The sequence below is a fragment of the Pteropus alecto genome, unplaced genomic scaffold, assembly GCF_000325575.1.
Source record: "Pteropus alecto unplaced genomic scaffold, ASM32557v1 scaffold68, whole genome shotgun sequence".
Classification (NCBI taxonomy): Eukaryota; Metazoa; Chordata; class Mammalia; order Chiroptera; family Pteropodidae; genus Pteropus; species Pteropus alecto.
Genome location: NW_006441386.1, coordinates 2,422,281 through 2,448,527, shown reverse-complemented (window position 1 = coordinate 2,448,527; position 26,247 = coordinate 2,422,281). Strand labels below are relative to the sequence as shown.

At 39.7% G+C, this 26,247-nt stretch overlaps 1 protein-coding gene and 2 pseudogenes across 1 annotated transcript in view; all 3 read left to right on the top strand.

Moving 5' to 3' along the window:
• Nucleotides 1-26,247, top strand: part of GALNT17 (polypeptide N-acetylgalactosaminyltransferase 17) — a 409,742-nt gene that overhangs the window by 17,484 nt on the left and 366,011 nt on the right. The window lies entirely within an intron of this gene.
• On the top strand, nucleotides 7,003-13,567 carry LOC102895262 (annotated as a pseudogene).
• LOC112485285 lies at nucleotides 26,061-26,179 on the top strand (annotated as a pseudogene).

Sequence of the window (26,247 nt, the reverse complement as noted above, 5' to 3'; positions counted from 1 at the left end):
GATACTCACGAGTGCAGTGAGGACACAGGTGAGTCAGATGTGACATTGTCAGTGCTTGATGGAGGTTGTGCGTGCATAGAGGAGAGACTCCGCTAGACTAGCAGCTTGAAGCTTCTGGAGGACATGGTGCTTGTACTGATGTCCTAAGGCTTTTTCTCTGAGCGATGCAGGAAGACTTTGGAGGATTTTGAGCCTAAAGTAGTGACAAGCTCCAATTCAAATGGAAATGATGCTATAGGGGACATGGGTATAAGCAAGGGTAGGAGCAGTTAGGAGGCTATTGCAATAATCTGGTCAAAGGAAGATGAGAATTGTGGCTTGGACTTGTTTGGAATAGTGGAGATGGTGAGAAGGGATCTTGTCCTGAGCATATTTTGAAGACAGCACTGTGATGATCTATAGATCAAATAGATAATGAGGTAAGAGAAAGAGAACACTTAAGGATGACTTATGTTTTCTATCTAAGCAGTTAGAAGAATGGAGTTGTCATTTACTAAGATGGAGAGGACACGTAGGGGAGCAGGTTTCAGGGGAGATGAAACATTCAACTCCAAACACATTAAGCTTGAGATGCTTATTAAATGTCCAAGTGGCGATGTGAAATAGACAGTTGAATGTGCAGTTCTGGATTTGGTCTTGATCTGACTATGGGAAAAGAAGGGAGGGAAGAGTCTTTGCCAAGGAGATTATTGAAGAGGAGAAAGATGCCGTCAATAAAATGTTCTTGGTGAGTGAGTGATTGGATACAGAGAATGAAACAGATTTAGAAAATGAAACTCACCAGCTTTTAAGGTCCTTCCCCCACTTATTCATTAGCCAAACAGAGGTTCTGCAATATGGAGTCATATTTCTTTCTTTTTGGAAAGAGCTAGTTCAGATTCCTGTGGGAGATGATGAAGATAATTTCTTGATATTTATTTATGAAGAAGAGAGAATTGTTGTCACTTAAATATTGAATTATTAATGATTTAGGAGGAAATGACTTCTTTCAGAAACACCAAAGCTGAAGGCCTGTTAGATATAGGCCAGGTAGTAAATTACCTGTCTTTCAGTGACAGACCTAAAGAGTTGATGCACATGGAAAGGGGATGCTGAGATTGCCTTTTATGGGTTGGGTGTGGGTAGTCATGATTTTGGAAGCAATCCAGGATCAATTTACTTATGATACTCAGCACATTTTAGAGACTCCTTTTTGCTCATAGAATCCGTTACTATGGGATCAATCCATTCCTAGGGAGAATGCTGACCACTGTAGTACCAGTTTATTGGAACTGAAACAGAATATTTTTAAGATGCAAGAAAGAGCTGGATGGGTCCCAGGCCATTCTGATCTGACCTTGCAGGACAATTCACCCAGTGTTTGGCATGGTGGTAAATTATGCAGGGTAAAAATGCACATACTTGTCCCCTTTCAAAAATAGGGAAATTTTTGCAGAGATGGGAGATATTGGAGAAGTGCGTTTAAGAGGAACTTGCCATGTGAATTCTGTCTCCAGTATGAAACTCAGTGAGGGACTAAGGTCAACAGAGAAAATGCATTTTAAACCATTGGGTAACCTGGTGAGTGTGAGTGTGTGGGTGTGACAAAGTGTTTATTTTATCATCATCTCAGGCATTCCCTCACTTTTAAAGAAGTTATCTAAGGATGCTTGCAGCATTCTGAAATAGATTAAAACCTGTCTATATTTCTAGTGAGTGATTTAAATATTGTATAGCTCATTTATAATTGAATGAAAATGTGGTGGCTCTACAGATTTTGAAGGTATTCTCTCCAAAAAGGCTGTTTTGTTTTCTCTTTTTGAAATAAACATGAATTAGCATAAGAAATAAGGAGGCTGTGAAAGGAATCAATAAAATTAACTGGAATTGGATTTCACACTTTGAATGCATTACACGTTTCTATTAGGGGAGATATGGAGAAACAGGGAATCAGTTCAAAGAGGAGCTGAGGCTTATAAAAGAGTGACCTACTTCAAGAAGATGAATAGCTTCTTGAAAAGCTTGAAAAATAATTTGCTTTATATTGATGCACCAAACCTCAAAATAGCAGGGAACCCTAACAGAAAGAGAAGTCTTTCCAGGATTGGAAAGGGCTGGGCTGGCCCTGTGCCAGGAGTAGCACAGAGGTGTTGGGCGGAAGACTGGGTTTAGCATCTGAAGGTCTGAGTTTGAGTTCTGGTGCTGCTGATTTGTTTATTTGATATATATGCTTTTGTTTTGACCCTGAAAACTGTTTTCCTTTGTATTGCAAATGAAATTTGCTTGACTTCACTTTAATGTTGAAATTAAACCTGTTTAATTTCTTTAGGTGTACAATGAACAAGGAATTTAGGAGTTCAGGCCAAGCTAGATCCTTAGCTGGATCCTTAGTGTGGATGGGCTGAGTATGGGGAGTGAGCGCCTCTGCAGAAGTGACACTAGGTATGCAAGGATGTCAGTGAAAGCCACTCTTCTTCTCCACTTGAAGCTCTCCTTACCTCCACCCTGCAGGGTCTTCGGTAAATGGGGTCATGTACCCTGCACTAGGTAAATTTTCAGGGAGGGGCAGGGTGGAGTCCCTTCCTTCTGAGGAGGGTCCTTTGCAGAACTGTACAGACTTCCTAGTTAAAGCATAATGTGTACATGCATCAGTCTTTATTTTGCAAGTGAATGTTGGTGCTCAATGTAGAATGACCAGATAGAGCTAAAGCAGTTTTCTGTTTACCTGGTAAGTGACTCTGAATTTCCTCATGAATAAAATGGAGATAATGCCATCAGATTTGTTCATAAATCTCCATTTCTTCGTATTTCCTTGGACTTTTAAAAGTTTTAAAATAGCTTTTTGAGGTATAATTAACATACAAAAAATAAACTGCACATGTTTAAAGGGTACAATTTGACAAGTTTTGACATATGCGTGTACCAGTGAAACCATCACCGTAGTACAGAGAATAAACATATTCATCACCCCAAAAGTTTCCTTACGTGCCTTTGTAATACTGCTCTCCTGCCCCTCCCACTGCCTTTCCCTAGGCAACTGCTGATCTGCCTTCTGTCACTATAGATTAGTTTGCATTTTTTCTGAGTTTTACATGAAGGAGATAATATAGTGTGTATTCTTTTTGGTTGACTTCTTTCACTCAGCATAATTGTTTTGAGACTCAGCCATATTATAGTTTATATCAATAATACATTCCTTTTTATTGCTCAGTGTATTCCATTATATGGGTAGATCACAATTTGTTTAGCCATTCTCTTCTTGAGGGACACTTGGGTTGTTTCCAAATTTTGGCTATTTAAAATAAGCCTGCTATGAACATTCATGTACAAGTCTTTGTATGTACAGGCTTTTATTTCTCTTAGGTAAATAATTGGGTGCAAAATGTCTAGGTCACATAGTAGGTATATACTTCTAAAGAAACAGTCTGTTTTCCATTTTATATTTCCACCAACAGTATATGAAAGTTTCTGTTCCTCCAGATCCTTATCTATACATTTAAATTTTAACCATTTTAATATGTGTAGTGCTATATCTCTGGAGCTTTAATTTCCTTTTCCCTAATGACTAATGATATTGATCATTAGTGTGATCATTTTGTATGGTTATTTGCCATCTGTATATCTTCTTATTTAAGTTTCTGTTCAAACTTTTGCCCATATTTTATTCTTATATTTTTTTTATTATTGAGTCTTGAGAGTTCTTTATATACTTTGAATACAAGAACCTTATGATCCACAACTGTTTTCTCCCAGTCTGTGGCTTGTGTTTTCATTCTCTTAATTGTTTCTTTCAAAGAGAAGTTTTAAATTTTGACGACGTACAGTTTATCATTTTGTTTTATGTATCATGCTTTTGGTAGCATATCTAAAAAAAAATCTTTGCTTAATCCATTGTCACAAAAGTTTCCTTCCATAGTTTATAAGTTTCATAGTTTTAGATTTTACATTTAGATCTATGATCAGTTTTGAGTTAATTGTTATATATGATGCAAGTTATGGATCAAAGTGTATTTTGAAAAATTTTTGTATATGATATTCAGTTTTATAGGATCATTTGTTGAAAATACTGTCCTTTCTCCAACAGTTGCTTTTGTACATTAGACAAAAATTATTTGTCTATGAATGTGTAGGTCTATTTCTGGACTCCCTGTTCTGTTCCGTTGTTGTGCCTGTCTATATCTACAATGATACCACCTTGCCTTGATGACTATAGTTTTATAAGCCTTGAAATCTGAATAGTGTGAGTCTTACAATTTGCACTTATTTTTTAAAGTTGTTTTGGCTGTTGTAGGTCTTTTACATTTCTGCGTGAATTTTGGAACCAGTAAGTTTCTGCAAGTGGGGATAAACCCTATTTGGCCATTTTTTAAATTTGTTGTTGAATTTGATTTGTTCAAATTTTGTATAAAATTACTGCATCTATATATCCATTGGCTGGTAGCAACTGACTTTTGTTGGCCCTGTTTGAGTGTCAGGCACTGTTACCTCTGATCCTTCTGGGTGGTTCGTTCCCCAGACAGGGCTCCTTTCTTGAACTGCGTTCAGCTGATGCTTAAAGGGGCCCTTCTGTAGATTTCTGGGATTCTTTTTCTGTGCAGCTTTCTCTTTTCCGGTGTTCTTCCCTGTGAATTCTAGCTATTTTTGTCTCCCTCGACCCTCAGCTCTATCCCCTCAACTCAGAGAGGCTGCCAGCCTTCAACTTCCCTTTTCCTTCTCTTGGGTCTGGAAACTCTAAAGGTAGTGGCTCACTTCATTTGTTTTCTGTCCCTCAGGGTTCACTGTGCTTTGTTGCCTGATATCCAGTATTTCGAAAACTCTTCTTTTATATATTTTGTTTGTTACTTGGGTTTTACATAATGGTTCCTTATATTGTTTGTTGTATTTTTTAAATAGGATCTTGCCCTAGCCAGGCCGTCTGACCTTTCATATGTGAATGCAAGTTCTGTACATCCAGAGTCCTCTTCTTTTGCTTTGAATTTGTAACACTTGGTCTTAACTTGTCATTTTTTTAATTGTTTCTCTTTCCTATTTGACGGTAGTCTCTTTGAGGATTATGGCTGAGACATATTTATATCTTGCCCTGATAGTAAATGAACGAATGAATGAATGAACGTAAATGAAATGTTCTGTTTTTATAAGAACGTACAGGATGCTGTTTCCCCCCTCCTCCCATAAAAAAGTAGATCGAAAAAGGATATGTTCTGTTTAAAGGTTGAAGCTTTATTTAAAATTCAGTTTATTTTGAATTTTTAGTGTGTGTTTGTATGCACGCATACATACAATAATGACGGGGTGCTTGGTTTTTTTAACATTGGCAAAGGGATGGCTAGCTGGAAGTTAAACTGCCTCCAAAATAATTCATGGTCTTTGATAAATTTCTCTCCAGTTGATACAAGTCTGGGACCATATGATCCTGAACTTTGCTTTTTAATGAAAATTTATCAAACAGATGCCATTATACTTTATCGCTATTTAAAGTAATCTGTGCTGTTTAGTTTGTTTTCTTTTTTTTTAATTTTTATTGCTAAATGGGACAGGTAGAATTACCCAGATACATATGATTAATAAGAAACTTCTGTGGGAATTTTCTACCCCTAAGATATCTAGTGAGTTTAAGGGAGAAACAGCAGTAGAGTAAAAATATAGTAGAAGGGGTATCTCTATAAATAATTATTTTAGAAAGAGAATTAATGTCTCACTAGAAGTATATCATTAGGCATTTTGATTTCCAATTACTTGCAAGTTACTGATTTGGGGAGGTGAACTTATTCATTATCACTGCAGTGTACTTTGCTTAATTCTCTGTGATTTGTGTTTATAGCCGTCACAGAATATAAAATGTAAAATGAATGCAGACTCAGCTTTTAATCAATTTGAACAATTTGGAAACTTGCATCCCACTGTAATGGAATTTGCTGTGTAGTGCCAAAGGAATTTTTGATTCTGAAGTTTTGTGCTATTTACTTTTGCTTTATTTGAAAAAGATTCTGGGGTGTTGCCCAAGACAACTGGAAATTGCTCGTAACTATATTAGAAATCCACGTGATGTGGTTAAATGTGGAAGTGCAGCTGCATATGTTGTAAATCATTCCTAGAGTTGTTGCTGGGCTTGGTAATGGCTTTACTTTAAGTGATTTTTATGATCACATTTGTAAAGAGACAGGCAATGAAGTATGGGGTGTTTGGGGAGTTTTACAGCTAGAACAACTTGAATGAAAGTTTCTAGAGTATTTTCCTTGACTATTTTTGATTTTTCATTTGGTTTAGATTTACTTTCTGGAAAGGATACACACCACCTCTCCTTCCCCTGCCCACCTATCCGATCTGACTCCTTTCAACTGTTGAGATTTCCTGGTGTGCTAATATGAGAGTAGTTTTATGGAAGTGAATTGAAGACTAGATATGAGAAAACCACACAGGACAGAAGAAAACAAAATATAGGAAGAATTTTGGAAGAGGGCAAAGAAGTGGAAAAGAGAGGTAAAGGTGTATGTGGTCATCAAACTATTGATGAAGTTAGCCAGGTTTAGGAATGGGTTCTAAGATCCTGAAATAATCTTTTACTGTCTCTAGTCTCATCTAAGATGTTTGGTTCTCTCTCAGAGCAATGGATGGATGCTATTTTGGACTCTTGAGTACTGAGGACTCCATAAGGACCAAGCCCTCCAGAGTGAAAGCATGTGTCACCGATCTTAAATTGCACAATGCCTTGTACATAATAGTAGCATAATAAATATATACTGGATAAATAAAAGTCCCTTAGCTTTGAAATTGTACTCAAACTTCATGATTTTTTTTAATAAACAGAATAACTTGATTACTGAGAATAGGCAGTTAGGGTGACTTTGAAATGTCCTGGTACTTTCTGTTTGGTTTGAAATGAGGATGTTGTTCTATCCTAAAGATGAAGAGAACTTTCTGTTTGGTTTGAAATGAGGATGTTGTTCTATTCTAAAGATGAAGAGAAGAGGAATTATGGAGAAATGAGAAACTGACAGCAGGTAAAGGAAAACTGAGAGAATTATGGAGAAACTGACAGCAGGTAAAGGAAAACTGAGAGAAGATGGGACCAGAAAAAGAGCAGATGCTAGAACAGGATCTGGGTTTTGTGGAACTGCCAAGCAATTGTATATTTCTTGCTGTCATGATTATAATTGTTCTTTTTTAAGAAGCTAGAAGTCTTATTCTTCTGTCATGACCCATTGCATTGTGTAGCAGCTAGACATTGTCATGCCCATTCCAGGAAACCTGGACGGGTGCTGCACAATGATTTGATTCTTTCTGTGAGCCTCAGAAGCAGTAGTGCATGTGGGACCTGCAGGAACCTTCTAGATTTGACAGAATGGTTCCACATGTGGACCTAGAATCCTTAGTCATGCCAGTGGGAAATAAGATGGTGGGTCTGCACTACTGGGATCATGTTATGACCATGGGTTTTAGCTGATGGGCTGTGCATATTTTGATAAGGTGATGGGTATCTTGCTTCATGGGAGAGAGAGAGTGTTTAGTTTAATGATGTGAATGGGAGTCAGGCAAGGGTAGGAGAGGAAGAAGAGGACTGAATACTTTTGTACTTGAATCAATTTCTGTTTGGGATCTTTTCTGAAGGAACTTAGATTCTTCAGTGCTTGCTGTGTCCTAGCACAATGCTAGGCATGGACTAGACAGATGGGTAAGGCCTAACCCTGCCCTTCAGAAGCTCTTACTCAGGCAGGAGAGAGATGATGGTAAGTAAACCGTAGCTGCATGGAGTGTTGCTGTGGAGGTCTGTTCCAGATGCTGAGGAATCCTGGTAGGATCTCCTGGTAGGGAGGACTTCCAGTGGAGAAACATCTGAGCTGTGTTGATACCTTCATGGGTTGGCAGAGAAAGAAACGGTGGAGTTCCTGTAAGCAGAGGCCATGCCAGAGCATTGGCACCAAGGTGTGAGACTTTGGTCCCATTAGGGATCTGCACGTGGTTAGGTGCCTGGAGCTCTGGAGCCTGTGGGAAGAGTCCAGGCCTGGAATAGGACATCAGCAGAAGCCAAAGGAAGAAGAGGCTTGTGTGCCATGCATACAAAGTTGGATTTCCATCTGTGGGGAGCAATTAAAGTTTATTTTCATTTTTAAAAAACATTTTTAAGTGAAAAATTTCAAACATTCATAAAAGTAAAAAGTATAATACATGATATTCATAAACTCAACCTCTAGATTATACAAGTAATATTTTTCCAAATTTGCTTCATCTTTCTATATCTTATCTATACGTATCCATTCATCCGTCCATCATATACCTATCAGAGTTTAAGCAAGGGGGTGATTTGTATTTTAGAGGGCTCCTCTAGAAGGAGCATGAGGGATGAACTAGAGAAGGAAAGAAATGGAGTTTGGCAAGACTCATTGAAGGTCTACTGAAGTTGTTGAGGTGAGAGCTGATGGTGGCCTGTACTAAAGTTTGACAGCTAGGTTGGAGAGTAGAGGGCTCAGATATTTATGAGGTTACTCCAGTTATTATGGCTCTCTAACGGATTTCACAGAATTTAGTAGCTTAAAATAATGACAATATTTATTTTGCTTACAAATCTAAAATTTGGGCAGGGCTGTCTTGTCTCTGGTCTACCTAGTGTTACCTGCAATGACTCAAAGGCAAGGCTGTGTAGTCATCTGAACCCTCACTTATTCACTCAGCTGGTCAATACTGGCTTTTGGGCAGAATCTCATTTGGAGTACCATGAGTAGCCTTGCCATGTGGCCTGGGATTCTTTACAGCACGATGTCTGGATTATGAGGGTGAGTGGAGAGAGAGAGAGGACAGAGGAGTGAGGTAGAGAATGAATGAGAGAGAGAATGAGAACACCAGGTGGACTGATGTTGAATTTTATGATGTAGCCTCTGCAGTAATGTATCGCTTTTACCACATTCTGTTCATGGAGGCAAGTCACACATTTAAGAGGAGAGAAAATAGTCTCCACCTCTTGATGGAACATGGCAAGATTCTAGAAGAGCGTGTGGATCTGGAAATATTGCTGTTGGCCATTTTTTTGGAAACTAACATCTGTCTAGGGGCTAAAAGGATTCGATAGTTCGATGTGGGGAATGTGGGGAAAGAGGAAGAGCAAACAGTTTAAGATGACATGTGGATTTCTGAAGTAAGGGCGGTCATTCACCGAAAGGGCAATGTGGGTGGAGGGACAGACTGTGACAGGAGAGGGGAGATGATGAGGAAAGTGTTTGGTTTTGGGTCCTATTGATTTGTTAGGAAGTCTTGCATCAGAACAGCTTCTTAAACTACAAACCTGCAGATGTCGTATCATTATTCTAGGAACAGACAACTGGGTTTCTCAGTAGTTTTCTGATACCTTTGAGCTGAGCTTGGTTTCCTGGCTTCCCTGAGTTGCCTGGAAGGTTGCAGTGTACTCTGAGCCTAAGTGGAGGCAGCCAGCTCTTTAAGTGTTTCCAAACCCCCTGGTAATGCTGTGACCCTAAGCATCTGCTTCCTTTAGTGGAGTTAAGTAGCCAGTCAGGACCCAGCATTTATCAAACTCATCGAACAGACATTTATGGGTGGTATGCTTGAACCTAAACAGTTTGTGTATAAAGGCCAACGTTGCTCTAAAGAGCTCTCTGTCAAAGGGGATATGATGCTGAGTGCTACCTACGCTCCAAGGAGACAGAGTTCTGAGCAGAAACAAATGTAAAATGTGCTTTTCCTGGCCTCTGGGTTCCCCATGGGGTGCACTGTTGCCAGGGTCTCTTTTGAAGCATGTAGGCTTCTGTTTGAGAGGGGAGGCCAAGCCATAGTCCTTATATGTTATGGGACATTTACAGACATTGGGCTCTCTTGGTTCCCAAGTCAACCAGCAGCAACAAGGTTACAACCCCCTTCTGTCTCTGAGACAGAAGGCAGAGCAAGCGCCCAGATATCCCTTACTAATATTGCTGTCTCCAGTCATCTAATGTTCCAGAAAGCCTAGGAATACCCTACCCAACTCCTCTCTCTCAACTTCCTGCATCTGGACTCTGATTTAGTATCATCCTGCCTGAGTGTTTCTGATACTGAGTTTCTTCTGCAGATCTGGACTGAAAACTTTATTCTCTGTCACTTAAACACAAATGAGTATAATTCAAGTTAGAAAGCACTGAAATGCTGAAAGAGTTCCATACAGAGAAGGAGCCCTTCTGCCTGGGGAGAAGAGGGGAAGTTTCTTTGAGGAGAGGGCATTTGAACTTTACTTTGAAAGTTAGGCAGAGTTGGATATACAGAGAAGTTGGAGATGATGGCAAAAGCATTCCAGTTAGAGTGCCAGTGTGAACAAAAGCAGGGAACAGGACAGAAGTGTTTTATTCTAAATGATTTTACCAGAAATCTGCTTATATGATCATGCATATAGTTTGTGTGAGGTTATTTACCTTTATGTTTTAAAATTCTAATTAAAATTATTTCTTTATTTCATCCTGTCTATGAGCAGATAATTGCATTTATCAAGAAACCTTGAATAGAGCCGTCCAACTGAGTATAGACTATAGATTATGTGAATAGAATAAGCAGATTGAGAACATTTTGATTAAGACAAAACTTGAAATATTTCGGAAGGAATTATAGCACTTTTAAATAAATATTAAGGTTTTATACAATAAAATTTCTATTAAAATTAAGAAAAATAAACCAAGAAGGTAAAGTTTGCTTGCCTAAAGATGTGGATAATATTCTGAAATGTGTATTTTCTAGTATCTCCCTGTTTGTAATTCAGACACCAAAACATACATTTCCTTTCCAGTGATATTCACTCCTTCCTATAGATTTGAGTTACCATCTAGAGTCATTTCCCTTCAGGCTGAAAAACTTCCTTTAGGATTTCTGGTACTGCAGGTCTGCTTGGGATAAATCCTCTAATTTTGTTTATTTGTAAATGTCTTTGTTTCATTTTTATTTTGAAAGATAGTTTTACTGCTTATAGGTACTGTTCCACTGTCTCCTGGCTTCCATGGTTTCTGATGAGAAGTCCACTGTCACTTGTAGTATTGTTCTCATGTATGCGATGTGTCATTTTTTACTGGCTATTTTCAAGATTTTAACTATATTTCAGCAATTTGCTTAGATATAGTTTTCTTTATATCTATCTTGCTCGGGTTTTATTGAATTTCTTGAATTTATAAATTAGTATTTCACTACATTTGGAAGTTTTAGGACTATTTCTTCATTTTTTATTTCCCCTGCCCTATTCTATTTCCTCTCTTTGGGACTCTAGATATAAGTTGAAATGATTGATATTGTCACATAGGTCTCTGAGGCTCTGTTCATTTTTATAATAGTTTTTTCTTTGCTGTTTTTTAGATCGAATAGTTCTATTGATCTACCTTGAAGTTTACTGACTCTTCTGCTATCTCCAATCTGCTGTTAATCCCATTCCAGTTTTTGTACTTTTAATTTCTTAATTTCTAGAATTCCCATTTGAATTTTTTCCCCATAATATCTAATTTCTGGGTTGGAATAACAGATGTTCTCATTCATTGTGTGTATATTTTCATTAAAAACATTTTGAATAAATATGTATGTATATGTGTGTATATGTATTGCTTGAAAATCTTTGCTAATTTGAACATCTGTGTCATCTTTGGGTTGATCGAAAACATTTTTTGTTCTTGAAGATGTGTTATATTTTCCTCTTTCTTTGCATGTCTAGTGATTTTTGATCAATTTCTGGGCATTATTAAATATATGTTATAGAGACTCTGGATCCTGTTATATTTCTTTTAGTAGGCTTTTGACGTAACAGCTAACTTACCGGGACTCAAACTCCAGTCAATCCCTTGCACTAGGCAGTGGCTGACATCTCTACTTATTCCTTTCAGCTTCTAGCTGTTGCTTTTCCATCATAGTCTCTGTGGTCTCTCACATCATGTGTAATTTAGTAGTCAGCCATGTATCTGGGTGAATTTTATACACAGATTTTATGTGCTCATCCCATCTACAGTTGCCTCCCTTCCAGGATTTCATGTCTAATTTTCTGGTTTTTCTTCTAGCCAGCAAGTTTTCCTCCATACTTCAAGCCGGTTAAGATTGTAGATTTCTTCTACTCCTAGATGCATACAAATTGGAGTATGCCTTTGGGCAGATGGCTGCTGCAAACTCACAAACCTCTCCTTCTGCAGTTGTCTTTCAAGAGTAGATTCCTATTCAGTTTCTGCTACTTTTGGTCCCTCTCTAGTACCTTTAAATACATTAAAAAAAATACATTTTGTCCAGACTCGATCATTGTTACCTGCAGGAAGGTTAGTCTGGACGAGCTGTTCTGACATCACTGAAAGCCAAAGTAAACAGTGAGATACTTTTTATAGGCTTATTGAGATATAATTAATATATAATAAAATGTACATATTTAAAGTGAATAACAGTTTTCATATATGTTTGCATCCTTTAAACCACCACTACAATCAAGATAACAGTGAGTTTTTGAGTTTTATTAAGATTTCATATGAAAATGAGTGGTGGAAAATAAGGTTCTTTCATGCTTTATATTTTACTGACTGCTTTCGAATGCAGTATCTCATTTTGATCTTCACAATATCCCTGTATTATGGATTGAGTACTGAATGTTTGCCCCTACCCTCCTGCCCCCACCATTCATAGGTTGAAATCCTAATCTCCAACATGATTGTATTAGGAAGCAGGGGAACTTTGGAAAGTGATTAGGCTCTGTGGGTGGAGCCTTCATGACTACTATGGGTGCCCACATGAGAAGAAACACGAAAGATTGGCGTTTTTCTCCTCTCTGCTCTTCCTCTCTTGTGTCTGGAGCTCTGGTGTGGCATCACAGATCTAGGAATTAAAGATATAATTTTGTTGTGTGGCCAGATTTTATTTCCTCCTCCCACCCCAGATTGTCTTACTGCTTACTTTTCTTACTTTAATTATTCCTGTGACTACCTCATGACTTAACTTATTTAAATTTTCCCAAGTTTATCTGAAAGAAGAGAAGAGTAAGAAAAGGCAAAAACTTGTGTGAAAAAAAAAAAAACCAATAAGAGACACAGGGTTAAAAGGTCAGTAGATATATAGAGAATGTTCTAAAACCTCACCAGGAAATGAAATTGATAAAACTGGAAGAGTGCTTTTATCAGATGATGGGTGAAAACTAGTAGTTAAGCAATAGTCATAAACTTGGGCATATTTGTGTGTCAAATAGATAAGTGGTTTTTGGAGTCTCAAAGCATATAACTTAGAGCCTTGAAAAGCTCTAACATAAGAAAATGCTTCAGTAAAGGGGGATGAAGATTTGGTGCTTGAAAATGAGAGTCAGACATCTTTTGGAACATCAAATAGAGAAGCAGCAAAGAGAATGAACTTGCCTAAGCCTTTAACCAAAGTTTCAAGACCTGGCAAACAGCTCCTGTGGAAGGAGGTTCCAGATTTTCCTGAAGAACCTCCTGAAACAGCTGAAGAAATACTCTTATTTTTTTCTTTGACAATTAAATATACTTTCTATTTTCTTTAACATCAAGTCCTATGTTACTGGATGATGAAAACTGGGTACCACACATCACTGTACAGCCTCCCTACTTCCTTTCCCAGAAGGCCTCTGGAAGTGGAAAGAGACTGGTCATAGAAATAACTGTGGATACCGTACTCAATGTGGAAGAAAAAGAGCCAAGTAACTAGTTAAGAAATGAGAATTCCCTGTTCTGCATAAAAACAGTTATGCCACGACGTTACAGGATAATAAAAGATTTGCATTAAAATCATGCCATACTTTGAGGTCAAGGCAGTAAACACTTTAATATCACTATCCATGGGAATATATGGACATAAACAATTAGAAAAAGAGTGTTCGCTGCATATAATAATTTTTGGAATGTGCCATTTTATAATGTACCAAATGAGAACTAGGTAAAAATGTATACAGTAAGGCAGTCAATTATTTATATTATTTTTAACTGACATCATTTATCAGTATGTTGGAAAACAAAATCATATGACTGCTTTCTGCCTCTTTAGTCCATCTTAACCACATTATGAATATTTCACAATTTAGTGAAACTCTTCAAAGTCTTATAAGTAGTAATGTTTATTCTGTTGTATTTCTAGAAATTAAAAACTTTAAAGAAGATCCAAAGCTCTTTAAGGCTTGAAAGTTCTTTTGAATAGGTATGTATTAATCTTTACTTACCTAATGTTCGAAATTTATATAATTTTGCCTTGCATTAGAGTGTAACATTTATAAAGTTTCAGGTGGACCAATATTTTAAAAAATAAAACGATGAAAACATTATAAAAAAAGAGAGAGAAGAGACCATAGAGCTAGCTTTCTCTCTTTCTCTGCTCTCCACCATGGAGATATAAGAAAATAACCATTTGCAAACCAAGAAGGGGGCCCTCATCAGATACCAGATCTGCTGGCACCTTGATTTTGCACTTTCCAGCCTCCAGAACTGTGAGAAATAAATATTTATTGTTTAAGTCACCCAGTATGGGGTAATTTCTTCCCGAACTGACTAAGATATCCTGTGAATGTATTGTGGTTCTTAATATCACCCTTCTGCAGATGAAAAATTAAGGTGGATGTGTTAAGTGGCTTGTCTTTTTCATGACATGCTCCTTGTTAACTTACACCACTACTTACTGGGGAAGACACATAAATCCTGGTCTTACCTTTAGGAGTTCAAGTTTATTTTGATTGGGGAGGGAAAACTGCTCAGAGCATGGACAGGCAGGTTTGGGGCAGGGAATTTTGAGACCTTCATGAATGCCAGGTGGAGGTGTACGGATTAGATGTAGAGTGCAGTGGGGAGCACTGCAGTGTTTGAGCAGAGGAGTTCTGTGACGACAGGGGCAGCAGTGTGCGTGATGAAGGAAGGGCTCAGGGAAGAGCAGAAGAGTTTGAGAAGCCGGTGCCATGAGCCGGGATAATGTGATAAGCATGGTTGTTGTGGACATGGAAAGGGAAACAGGTGTTAGAGATTTTCAAAGGAAGAACTATGAGGACACGGGATACTGGATGTAAGGGAGAAAAGAGAAGGAAGGGTCAGCGGTAGCCTCTTTATTAATTCTTGGCATCTGTGCCATTCACTGCACCTGACACAGCGCTCAATGAATGTTAGTTGAAATAAACTGAATGGTGATGAGGAGAAGGCTGAGGGGATGATGTTTTCTTACAAAACACTAAATTAACAATTCCTTAACTTGCATGTGCATCAAAATCACCTTGAGGACAGTTGCTGGGTCCCAACCTGAGTTTGTGATTTAGTAATTCTAGAGTGGACCCCAAATTTGATTTCTAACAAGTTGAGCTGTTGCTGCTGGCCCAGGGCCACACTTTGAGAATCAACTGCTCAATCAACCTTTATGAATTCTCCTGTCTGCTCTTTATGCTTCAAGGCTGACTGTATAAGAATGTTTTTCTCTCAGTCTTTTCTGGTGGAGTCAACAGAGAGGTATTTTTGGGATCATAAATCACGATTTAACATTTTTAAGAAATCTACTTTATTACCTCACTTAAACTCTGGAACCTTGTTTCTGGAGCCTCTTGGGTAGCATTTTGAGAACACTGTATGTTCTGCTACAAATTTTTTGTGAGCAGACAAGGAGGCTTTCCAAGTGTTACAGATCCTGTGTCCTGGGGAGGGCATAGCTGGCTGGTTCCAGCGGCAGACAGATTGGGAGGTGCTCTTAGGATTACGTTATGTTCTTTAGCTAATTTGCAGAATCACAACCGCCTGTATCATTGGGTAGGGCATCCTGGACCTCTTGCCAATTTGCTGGGAGTCTTCTTGAGTTATTGTTTGGTTTGCAAAGAAAAGAATGTTTCTGTAAGTGAACCACTTTATGTTTCAGGCTTTGCAAGCTGGGCCTTTGGAGGCAGAAGGTAATCGTTTCTCAGAATGAGCCATGTGCACTTCATGCCAGTGACCCGCAGGGCCGTTGGGGCATTGTGGACCTTGTGGAATTTCATGCTTCTTTCATGATTTTATGACCCAGATGTGCAGAGTGGGGGTGGGGGTTCTGCTTTTTCCAATTTAGTGTCAGTTCATGGTAGAAACTATGCCTGAGAAGATGACAGTGACCTGGCTGCCTTTATTTTCTCCAGGAACTGAGCTTGAGCATGTGGGAGCACATCCACTCTCTAGCTGGACATTTAACCATCTCACTCATGTGGCTGATGGCTTTGCTGGCTCATACACTTCCTCCCAGGATAGCTCTTGAAGACAAGAGACTCACCTAAGCAAACACCACTGGCCTAAAGCTGGCACGCTGTCCAGATGCTGCTGTCTCCCTCAATTCCTACCTCTTCACTCCGATGGCATGTGTTTTATAAAGGCCCTTTCTCCCACGGCTTTGAGATTAGGGTCTTTCTGGGGAGTATTGAATTCCTCCCAAAGAGTTTTTTCCTTAGTGATTTCCCCTGGTGAAAGTTGATTCTGGGTGTTATTTGCTAAGACCCTGATGTCTGATCTCTTCGAGAACTTGTCTTGGGCCCCCCAAGGCCAGAGTTCGGTGTCTGCTGCTCATCTGTGAAAACCAACAAATAAAGCAGTGGTAATGACAACCACACCTTCACTAAGAACTGCCACACAGTGTGTTGTTATGTGATGAATCGTGTCCCCCTAAAAGTTGTATGTCAAAGTCCTAACCACTAGTACCTCAGAATGTAAATATATTTGGAGATCAGGTCTTTAAAGAGGTCATAAAGTTAAAGTGAGGTCCTTAGGGTGGGCCCTAATCCAATATGACTGGTGTCCTCATTAGAAGAGGAAATTTGGACACAGAGGAAAGACCATGTGATGACATAGTGAGACGGCAGCTAGCCATCTGCAAGCCAAGGAGGAAACCAACTCTGCTGACTCCTTGATCTCAGACTTCAGCCTCCAAAACTGGGAACATAAATTTCTGTTGTTTAAACCACCCAGTCTGTGGTACTTTGTTAGGCCTCCCTGGCAAACTGATGCACAGTGAATGCTGTTGAAGTAACCACATCTGCTGGATGACTTGATCTCTCTCAGCTTGCAGCCTTTCCAGCTCTGGCCCATAAGCCTATGTAGAAAGCTGATCATTAGACACAGGCTTTCTGCTGATTTCCATCTTAATGACACACGCTTTACCTCAGGTAAGTCCTCCCCATCTTTAGCTCAACCAAATAAGAAACTTACCATCTTAGGACAGGCTCTGTCGGGTTAGAGACTGCCATCTCTGACTAAAATTGCCACCTCTCTGGCCCAGCTGTTAGAATTCTCTTCACTCTCTCAAGATGGAAAACAGCCGCTTACATTAAAAGGCTCGTGCACTTACTTTCCTTTCTGGCTTTCCTGTATGGTGGGTAGTATTACAGACCCATGTTACATTATTCTATGTATAGCCACACCTGCAAATGGTGTCAGTTGATGTTAACTGGAATTCAGTTAACTCTTACAGCAGTGCTAAAAATTGCATGAGAAAAAAATGGAGGGAGTTTAAGGCAGTGCCTTAGAGTTTTGAATCTGGAATCGGCCTGCCACACAAACTGTGGGACGTGGGAGAATTATCTAATTTTCTATAACTTAGTTTCTGTATCTTCAAGATGAGGATTATAACTGCAGTCAGCCATAGGGTCACCGTGCCATGTAGAGAAGCGGTTATGAAGCGCAGGCTCCGCCTGGAGTGAACGCTTAGGAAAGGTTAGTGAGCTGTTAGGGCTGTTGCTTTCATAGTAAAAACCTCTAAGATAATGCAAGATTCCTGTGTGCTCTCTGAATCACAGAGATATATTAGATAATAACGGTAATAATTTTATGGTAAATTTAAATTACTCTATTTAGGTTCTCCAAAAATGGCAATCTTTGTAAAAGCAACTGTGCACAACCCTGGTTTTTAAACAAAGAGAATTCTGCTTTTTTTGGGGTCTTTTACGTCAATAGATTTATATTTTCCAGCTGATTTCCTTTTGTTATTTAAAACCAGAAGCTAAAATTGCATCCCTCTCCATTTTCCCCACTTGCTCCTCTCCAAGAGGAAGGAACACTTATCTACTTGGGTTAGACTCCAGGACAGGGCCAGGTTTATGGTGGGCTAGGTCCTTGTGCGTGAGAGTGTGGCTTGTTTTGCTTCCTCTCCCTGGTGCTGCAGCCTTAGTTGAGCTGGGCCCTGCTTCCTGGGGTGGGTCCAACTACCTTGCCATGTGTGCTCTTCTCCTGTGGGCACTCCATGTTTTCATATTTTAAGAGAGTGTAAGACCTCACGTTTTGGCTTTGTGCTTAGCAGGTGGGAGGGCGCCCAGAGCTTGATCGTAAGCCCCATGCAGCAAATACATTTCACTTTACATTTTCCATTGCCTTTTGAGCACCCATCAGCCTCAGAAGCATGATGGAAAGGAGGGTGATCAGCCTAATATCATCAGAACTCCAAACTCAGTACCTTAATGAAGAGATTTATAGCTATGATTTCCCTAGCCAGGACCAAAATGAAAGTGGGATTGGGGCCTGTACAAACAAACTCTGTTACCTACCTGGTCATGAAAGTCGAGACTGATGCTATAGTAGGAAAATAAATATTTTTCCTAACTTAGGAAAGCTGGGGCTTGCTGCAGCCTACATCTCCTTCCCTCAGACAGAGCCTGTATTTCTCTTATTTTCTTTTTTTCTCTCTAAAGGTAAACACACAAGCAGACAGCTGCCCCTACCACTGCTCCCGAGGTCCCCTTCCTGTTTTCTTTGGATTATATACTTAAAAGCAAAGCTCAAATCTCTGACAAATGGACCCACCCATAGTGTCAGAAGACACTAAATACAAAAGAAGGAGGACATCTCCTAGTCTTAGTGAATACCTTAAAATTATTAATTCAAGGAGAAGATATGAGATAAAAACATGGAGAAATGTGCCAGGGCAGGTAGAAATCTCTCCTGAGTTATGCTCACTTTTGTCTACTTTGCTTATTTAGATCATTCTTATCAGTTTTGCTCAGTAGTTTTGTTTTTAAAGAAGCCATAAAAAATTGTTTCCTAATATAATTTCCCCCTGTCCATTTTCCACTGTGGAATTGAGAGTATGGTTTGTTCTTTTGAGAGTATGGTTTGTATGTAAAAGTCAGGAGATGCTCACCTGCAAATAGGTTGCAGTTCTGGGTCCATCTTGCAAAACGGCTGGAACAGTGCTGCCTGTTGAGAGCCACATCACTGTATGTTGAAATGTCGACAGCAAAGCTTTGGATACATCACTGGGCACAAGTGTATCTCACAAGAAGAGGGCCTGAGAAGAGTGAGAACGTAGATTTTTCCGAGGGGCAGCCTAGTTTAGGTGTAAATTAAGTATGTGTGTTTTGATTCATGCCCCATATCTCTTGAAGATAAAAAGACATGAGGTTTTGATGCAAGATAGAGGGGAAGTCTATACAAAAGGGTTTGAAGCTCCTTGGATGACAGCTTTTCTCATGATCCTTCACTCAGACCTGTCTGCCAGCAGAGGCCATGGGGTAGCACACCTGATGTGTAGGCACCAGAGAGATTGATGAGATGGTCTGTAGTCTCAGCTACTGGAGAGGAGGGGCAGTTGGAGAAAGGTCGTTGGGAGAGATCTTGTTCATAAGAGCTGACCAGTCACTGTGTCCAGTGGTTAGTGCAGGGAGAAAGCAGTGTGTCCAGTGGGTTATCGATGCTGTGGCCATACTCTGCCGAGGCCCCTCAAGAAATGTCTTTGGCGGAGGGTTGGGAGAAGAGTTGGCCTGGCCTCGTCTCTGCCTCAGCCAGAGCATCTTCGCTTTGAGCTTTTTATGTGTTGGACATGTCCCATAGGACTGTTGAACAAAGACTACAGGCATACTGTGTTTTATTTGCTTTATTGCACTTCACAGATGTTGTGTTTTTTACAAATTGAAAGCAAGACCCTCCACTGGCTATAAGATCACTACTCCTTTTATTGCAGTACTTGCTTTATTGCAGTGGTCTGGAACCAAACCCACAATATCTCTGAGGTATGCCTGTAGATGAAATAAGCTTAAAAACCAAGACTTCTGAGGAATCCCAAGAGGCCTGAGGCTTGGTCATTAGAACAGCTGGTCATTAAGAAAAAGCATCTGGTACAAGATGAGCTTGAACTTGATTTCAAATGTGAAGCTAAGAATGCAAAGTTCCAAAGGGAAAAAGAGGGCCCATTTTAGAGCTAAGATTCTGCCTTTCTGTTTCTTGAAAAAAATTGTTTTTGGTGTTTCTAAATTGAGTTGTAATTTACATATAGAGTGAAATGCACAGATCTTAACTGTACGGTGTGATCAGTTTGGACAAACTGCATATATTTGTGGAGCCCACACCCCACCAATATATAGAACAATTCCATCACCCCAGAAAATTATCTTGTACCCCTTCTCAGTTAGTCCTCCACATCAGAGGACTCCACCAGAAATAAGCACTATTCTGACGTTTTTCACTGTAGATTAGTTTTGCCTGTTCTAGAACTTCACAGAAATGAAATCATATATATATATAGAGAGAGAGCATGTTTTTTTCCTTTACTTCTATTTTTCTTTTCTTCACTCAGCATAATGTTTTTGCATTTATCTTCATTAGGGGTTTGCAAACTTTTTCTTAAAGAAGCAGATAGGAAATATTTTAGGCTTGCCAGTCACAAGGTCTCTGACAATATGCAAATAACTGGGTTCAACTGGGTTTCAATAAAACTTTATTTACAATAAATAACGGGTGGCTGTTCTACAGGTATAACGTGCTGACTCCCGATCTATGTTATTTTACCAGGAGTTTTGTTCCTTTTTGTTAAGTAGTAGTCCCCATATGGATAGATCACAGCTTTTTTTTTAATCTATCTTCCTATTGATGGACATCCAGGTTGTTTCCAATTTTTGGCTATTGCAAATAAAGCTACTTATAATACTTTTGTGTGCCTAAGTTTTAATCTCTCTTGCATAAATACCAAGGTGTGGAATTACTCTCATGGGGTAGGTGTATGTTGGACTCTTAAAAATACTATGAGACAATTTTATTAATTCACTGTATGAATTTAGACGTCTGTCAACAGCATATGAGGGTTCTGGTTGCTCTTCATCCTCATCAACTTTTGGTGTTGCCAGTCATTTTCCTTTTTAGCCGTGATAGTGGCTGTGGAATGGTATCTCATCATGCTCAGAATACTTCTCGATTGGTACAGTTCAGTCCCAAGCTTGTCTCTGTCTCTGAGGTGGCTGGAGAGGCCAAGCCGTTCACAGCTATCAACCTCCTGGGCATTTAATAGCCTCTCCTACAGAGAGCTTGAATGAGTAAGTGGCATGTGTACCCCTCGAATCTTTGACAGAATGTATTTTGGTCTTTAATCATCATCTACTTTAATTGTTCGCATGAATCAGATTGTACACCAATACCCCCTTTGCCTTTTTTGATGTAAACACCCACCCCACTTTCTTGGCTCAGTTGGTGGAGCAGAGCTGGAAGAAGGATGTCAATAGCGACATCATTTCTGGTTTTACAAATGCCATGGTCTTTTCTCCTTCAGAGCTTAAGACCAGGGCGGACCCCATTTATTGCAACACCCAGCTGATTCCTTCCTGCCATATGGTTGATTTTCCCCAGGGTTGAGGAGGAAGATTGAGAAAACAGACCCATATGCTGCTGGCTATTCTGGTTGTGTTTGGATGGGGAGTTTAATTCACATCAGAAAATAGCAGTAAACTTATTTCTTGATTTCCTTTTGCTCCTTTTATAAAAGGAAAGAATAAAAGCTGAGAAATTACTACAGAGATAGCAAGAATAATAAAATACTGTGTCGTTGGTCCATGTGCAGTTAAAAAAGGAATAATGTTTTCATTTCTTTTGGTATGTATTGACAGAAAACATACTGGCTTCTTTTATCAATGTGGTGTTTGAGATGCACAGCATTCTTGTGTCTACTCTTATTCACTAATAAAAATAACCCGGTGAAGTAGTTTTTATCAGATATGATGCCCATTTTATAAAATGAGGAATCTGAAGGTCACAGAAGTATATATAGTAACTTGTCCAAGATTGCTTAGTTTGAACTGTGTGGCCTAGTTAAATAGGTATTTGAAATTGCAAATTTCTTGGTTTGTCATAAGATACTTCAGGGAATTTTTTTCCCACCTTGGAAAAAGGGATATGGAATCTTTACAAAAAAAGATTTGGATCCACGAGGTCAAATAACACTATTCCCAGGAAGGCACAATATTGGAATTGGAGGAAGGAGAAGGGACAAGTAGGTTTTGGGAAGAGAAATTGATGTAGAGATTCATCCATGTGATGGAACAGAGCCTGCCACTGGCATAGTGCTTACGGATGGTGGGAGTGACATCCTGGGTACTGAGGAAGAGTTCTGATTATCTGTGGGTCATGGCTAAGTCATTTAATTCCTCTACCTTCATTTTCTCATCTGTAAAGTTGGTTCTTGGATATGATCTTTCTTCCTTCCAGTTCTAAGCTTTACTCATTACCTGAAACAACTTGTTTCCTCCATTTTAGTTACTCCCTTGAAGAGTGATATGTTGGTGGAGTTATAAGCAACACACTAGCACCCTTCAGCGGCCAGCGCTGTCTCAGCTTTGTATAGTTCTATGGGAGGACGGTCCTTAAGAAATTAAATAGATCAAGAGATGGGTAAGAGCCGTCTGTCCCTGTAGCTGTCTGGAGACACTGTAATGGCTACTGGCCACAGCTTTTGACTGTTGTTCTCTCTGCATGTCCCTGGGATGTGAGTTTATGTGCAGTTGTGTTTGTCCAGCTCTGGCTTGGGGTTGAGGGGGCGAATGGGGAGGTAGTAGTAGCTGATATGTATTGAGCACATAGTCTGTGTCTGGCACCTGCTCAGAACTTTACATTCATTACCATATTATATCCTCATAACAACTCTGTAGAGTAGGTACCATGATTAACCCCATTTTACAAACGAATGCTTCCTTAAACCTTTAAATGATGCACCTACAGTGACAGAGCTGAGATATGAACCTAGGTTGTCTAATTCTGGAGCTTGTGATCTTAATCATTATTTAACAAATAGCCATAAAATAATAATACAGATAAGCCAATGTACCCTGACACTTGGTTTTGGCCTGGCACTGCGCTGAACACCGTCCATGTATTAGTGGGAGGAGGAGCAGGCTGGTTGACAGGGTAGGCCAGATCAAGGGCAGGGGACACACAATGGGTTGATGGTCTGTTTTCTCAGATTCTATATCTGTTTGGCAGCCATTAATCATGGGCCCAAACTAACGGCCAAAGTGGTTTACATCCCTGTGATCCAGAGCCCATGCTGACCTACTTCCTTAGCTAACTCTCACATATCATGTCAATATTACCCCTGCCCTAAATCACCCAGGGCCAGGTACCAGCCAGGTGGGACAGTCCTTGTGCCCCAGGCATGCTGGAATTATTCGGACCAGTCCATCCTAAGCTGTTTACCTGCCCTGCCTTGCCTTCCCAATAAAGGTTCTGGCCTAAGCTTTCGTCTCACTCCTTCTGTCTCCCGACCAACTTGATAGACCCCAGGTGGCCCTGTGTGGTGTGGCTTGCCCCTTTCCCTTGGGAAATGCAAGTAATAAAATCTAAGGGCATTAGCCTCTCTGTTGTCAGTCACTTCCATAAATTAAAATCCGGTGGTACAGTTGAGACAGTTGGACAGATTTTGCTGACCGAAGACTAGTTCTGAAGGGAAATCCAGACACTGGGGAGTGAAATCATGGACTCTAGGCATGTGCAGATTTTAAAATTGCCACAAAGCTCATTGGTTTTTTAGGGAGATGTTTGAGGAAGAAGTTTATGTCTGGCATAAAAGTGGAACAAGAAGAGGCTTTGCACCTGGTTAGCTTGGTGCGCAGAAAAGGCGTAACCTTGCAGGCCTGAGACTGCTGTCTTTAGAGGTCTGCTTTCAAGATCGGCCCTTGGCTGGCACCTGAGAACCTGGATTTCAGGAAGGTTTCCCCGCAGTTTCCTAACTGATAAAAGTGGCTCACTGTGTCTAAACTGTTTAATGTACCTATTAATATACCTATTAAGTTTTCTCTAAACCTAAATTATATAGTTTATGCCTTAAACCTGCTTTCCTTCTGGAAGTCTGGAATTTTAGTATGTGATAGGCCTCTGTGACCAGCCCATAATAAAAGCCTTGAGCACTGAGTCTAATGAGCTTCCCTGGTAGAAGATATTTCATGTGTGCTATCACAATTCCTTCCTGGGGGAATTAAGTGCATCCTGTGCAACTCCACTGGGAGAGAACCCTGGAAGCTTGTGTCTTGTTTCCTCCAGACCTCGTTTCATGTGACTTTTTGCTTTGCTGATTTTGCTCGAATACATGATAGCCATGAGGATGACTATATGTTGAGTTTTGTGAGTCCTCCTACTGAATCGTTGACCTGGGGGTGGTCTTTGGGACCCGGAAGACACCTGAGGTTAAAACCTGGTTATGTTACTTAATAGCATGTGTCCTTGAGACTGTTGCTTACATATTATAACCTTGTTCCTCATCTATAAAACAAGGATGAAAATACCAACTTCAAATGGGTGTGGTCTGGGGTAAGTGAGAAATAAGCATGTTGTCTTCAACAAATATTAATTATTTTATGCTCTCCTATCCAAAAGCATTAACTAACCAAAATGAGTGTGATGAGTAGATGGGCATTGCTACAAGACAGGAAAGACCTTCAGTTTTCTATTATTATTTTCTTAGTCCTTTGTGTTATGTTACTTGTTCTCTCTTGATCTTGAATATACCTATTAAACTTAGCCCTGTACAAAGGAGATTGAGAGGAAGCCACAGGACTTTGAACTTCCAGAATTTTCTCTGGAGTGTCTGAACTACCAGTGAGTGATTAATGAGAACACAGAACTCTAAGAAAGAAGAGCCTCATGATTAACCACACTCTAGCTTATGTAGCTTGGGAAGATAGGCTTGTACCTAAGATCGGCAAACTATTTTGCTCTTGGTTTCTGCTGGTGGTATGTCTGGGAATTACAGCATCAAAAGAATTTTAACGTCTGCATTTCATACAAAAGGTCTCTGTGTTTTCCTTTGGAGAAACTTTCTTTTGCTACCCTACCTCCTCCTAAAGGAAATATGGGTCAAAACTAAGTATGGAGTTCTTTTCTTTTATGTGCTGGCTGTGTGGATTCTCACACTTGAGCTGGTTCAGCATCACCTGGAGGGCTCGTTTAAACACAGATTGACAGTCCTACTCCCAGAGTTTCAGATTTATAGGTCTGGGTGGGGCCTGAGAATTTGCCTTCCCTAACAGCTCCCAGTCAACGTTAATGCTGCTCATCTCGGCCACGTTTCGGAAACCTCTGCTAGACTGCAGCTTCTGCTGCGCAAAGTTGGCTCTGACTGAGAGATGTCTGTTTTCTTTGTCAGGAGTGACTCATTCAGGCATTCACTATACTACTTTTATCTTGATTAAATGACCAAAGAGTTTAAGTTTAATTTACAAGGCAAGAAACCTTGAATTTTTTCTTTGAAATATCCCATAAATGATCCATTTGTTTTTTCATGGGCTGACTGTGTACATATCTTGTTTGCTCTCTTGTTTGGCTTGTGTTCAGAACACCACTGTTCCTACTTTTGTAACCCATTCATATGTGTAAGTGGTTTGAGTAGATCTTTACGGATTAGGATTCATAATCATTCATTCATTCATTCATTCATCCATCTGTCCCCCTACTCATCCATCCATTCACCTATCCATCTACCCATTCATCCATTCAGCAATCCACTTACCCACCTACCCATCAAGCCATCCACCCACCCATCCACCCACCTGCCCACCCACCCACACAACATAATGTGCGGGTAGGCTGTAGAGTTATAAACAAAATCGAGACCATGGCATCTGCTCTCAAGAGGTTTATGGTACTGTAATATAAACTACTCAGTCTTGTCTTCCTTAAAGCAAAATGGGCATTTCTTTCTTTCTAGTGAGTTAATAGTTGAAGTCATTGGATTAATACTGCTGCTTCTCCAAAAATATATATTTCCTCAGAAAATGTTTTGAGGAAGCTGTTGATTTCTTTAAGAAAAGGCACAAATGTCTTTAACCTAATACCTTGTTTGAAAAGCATTTTCTTCCAAAGAAGATTTTCTTAGCCTTTTGATGATAATGACAGACGGTTATCTTAAAGACCTGTGTAGTCTATGGCCATGCTACCCTGAACAAGCCCGATCCTGTCTGTTCTCAGAGGCTAAGCAGGGTCAGGCCTGGTTAATACTTGGATGAGAGGCCACTTAGGAAGACCAGGTGCTGTAGGCATAAAAAATAAAAAAATGAGGGATTGTAAGGTGATGAGATCCTTGCAATCTGTGAGGTCAACCAAGAGT